Consider the following 3,119-nt stretch of genomic DNA (forward strand, 5'->3'; position numbering starts at 1 on the left):
GGGTTAACTGAGTTAAGTGTACCAGCATGGTGACCCAGGCTGGTAGAACAGCCACTTTGCAAAATTTACCAATTGCCTGGAAAGAGGATCACGTATGGGATCTTAAACTTTCATCTGGAAATGACACTTCTCACATTTCAGCCTAGGTAAGTCAGCTGGGCCTTGCAATTGAACCACGAACCCACAAAGCAGGGTTAGCAATCTGTTGCCAGTACTATGACTACCATTTCAATATCTACGTTTATCAATATCAAGCCTTTCTCCTCCTTTATCAGTATCAACTTTATCAACTACCTTTATCAATATCAAGCCCCTTCTCTCCCCCAAATCACTGGCATGATGTGAAATCACTTATTGTGTACGGTGGCAGGGAAGAGGCTGAAATTGTAGTTTTGTGCAAATGAGAAGGTGAGACGTTCCACCCATCAATGTTTACACCTCAGCTTCTTTTGCAACAGGCAATTAACACTTGGGGAAAGAGAACTCGCTCTCAATGCAGCCAGTGAGGATAGCAATCCACATTACAGACTACTTGGACTAGTACAGAAGCTTCCACTGCCTTTTCCAAGATACAAAAGAGTTGCTCTAAACATACACTTCTCTCCATCCCAGAAGTGACCAACTGCCACTACCTGGACCTTGCTATCCCCCTCTCTCCCTGTTGCAGATTCAGATATGCAAAGATGCTTCTTCCTGCTTTCCAGAATTGCTCAAGGCTCTCTCCACCTCCTAGCTCCAGCACTCCCAACCCATTCTCAGGCTCTTCCCCATCCCTCTGTGGGTCCCCAGCATAGCCTGACTGGTACAGCTGAGGGTGGACTTAACTCCCCCGGGAGTTAGCTGCTGGGCTACAAGCTTACAGAAACAGACTACTCAGTGGATCTCCAGTTGTTACCATGACTACAGTAAGCACACTCAGAAATGATTCCTAGATGTTTAAACATTTTCCGATAGCATAATTTTTTTTTTTTTGAGTTGGAGTCTTGCTCTTTCACCCAGGCTAGAGTGCAGTGGCGAGATCTTGGCTCACGCCATTCTCCTGCCTCAGCCTCCCGAGTAGCTGGGACTGCAGGCGCCCGCCACCACGCCCAGCTAATTTTTTGTATTTTTGGTAGAGACAGAGTTTCACCATGTTAGCCAGGATGGTCTCGATCTCCTGACCTCGTGATCCGCCCGCCTCGGCCTCCCAAAGTGCTGGGATTACAGGCGTGAGCCACCGTGCCCAGCCCCGATAGCACAAATTCTTTATTTTTTTCACTCTATTGCCCAGGCTGGAGTGCAATGGCGTGATCTCAGCTCACTGCAACTTCCGCCTCCCAGGTTCAAGTGATTTTCCTGCCTCTGTAATCCCAAAGTGCTGGGATTACAGGCGTGAGCCACCGCACCCAGCCATAAATTCTTAACATAAATATTAAAATCGAGGAGCAGTTATTTTTACAAGTGTGGAAAAAAGGTCACCTGAAGGTCTTCCATGGGAGTGGCAGAATGGTTCTTACTCACAAAAAATTCACAATAATGAAAACTCCTTAAAAATTCACAAAATAATTATGCAGAACAATAAGCTTGCAAAATACAATTATGTTATGACCTTCCCCCGTTATCTAAGGGCATGAAGCAAGTTCAACCGCAAGTGCATGGTAGCAGAAAACTACCAGTGCCTTTTGCTCAACAGGTGGCCCAGCGTTAGTCTTGAACATTTTCAAGTATAGGATTGTTTGATGACCCCAGCTAGTTAAAGGTTTCCCTTTCTCTCTCACACACATTTCTCAAAGTACCTATCCTCCTGAATATCTGACAAGGGACCGATCGAAGAGTCAGTGAAAGAAAAACATCATTATTCTTTGACATCGGCACATTTCAAAACAGCTCATTACACAGAACAGCCAACTTTTTTTTTAATGGTTTTATTTGGGAAAAGTGCTTCTTACAAAAGGGCAGCTGTAAAATACAGAGACCTCTGCAACAATTATTTGTTTTTTCTTAAAGTGAAAGAATGGGTGGGATCCAAGGAATCAAATCAGTAGATGGACAAACCAGGAGCATCCCCGAGTTATTTTCAGGAAACAGAGCAACAAAACACAAAGGTACACTTTCCAATCAAGGAATTCTTCCAACAACTTAACTTTAGCTAATCTCAGGGATTCCCAAGCCCTCCCTTTCGGTGGAAAAGTATGACTTATCACTGCAAACCCATTACTCCACTACAATAAACACCTTAGAACGGAGTTTTGAATCACATCTGTCTACCTGAAAGCTCAGGGGTGGAATGAGGCAAATACCCACAAAAACAAACACAAAAACCCGACAACAAAATGCCTCAAGTGAGGACAAAGGTTTCTCAGAAAGTGCCTGTACTGGAAAGGCTAGATCGTAAAACATTAAATACAACTGTGTATCCAAGACCCAGTTTGTGTTAATATATGGGATAACCAGGTAGTTTTAACCTCTATGGCTAACCCCATTTCTCTATTTATATAGACAGAGCTAGCACTGCTATATTGACAACTACCAATATACTGCTTTGCCCTTTAAGATCTATCTGCCACACAAGGCTTAAACCACTAAACCAGGTTTTTCTACTAAGGCTAAGAATACTGCATCTATGCAGGGATGAGAAGCTTATCACACACCCACACACTCACACCATGTCAGCTCTTGGGAGCCAACTTCCAACTCTGCATTGATGTTATGCCTCTCTATCTTTTATACGTATTCTTTCTCAATTTTCCTATCATGCAAAACAGTAAAAAAAAATCTCAGCACATTCACACCTGATTCTGGTTACCCAGTAGTATTACTTGTGTGCAATTAAACAAGAGACCAAAACCACAGAACAAGTGCACGTGGTAGGGATTACAGGGTAGAGAACAGATATAAAAACACAGATGTGCAGATTTCACCACAAACCTCAAGGATCCACATCCCATGTCTGGGGCAGAGGGCTATTGGCCAGCTTAGGTCCCTTCACCCATCACTCCTATTCTTGGACCCCAAAGCAGGGCCACTGCTTTTACTTTTGAACCTGGGGTCCTCAAAATGAGTGTGTGAGAAGTCCATAAATGCAATCTGGTTGAAAACAGATGACGCAACACACCTACACTAACTGTCTGACAGTTAAA

The sequence above is a fragment of the Gorilla gorilla genome, chromosome 6 (genome assembly GCF_029281585.2).
Source record: "Gorilla gorilla gorilla isolate KB3781 chromosome 6, NHGRI_mGorGor1-v2.1_pri, whole genome shotgun sequence".
NCBI lineage: Eukaryota > Metazoa > Chordata > Mammalia > Primates > Hominidae > Gorilla > Gorilla gorilla.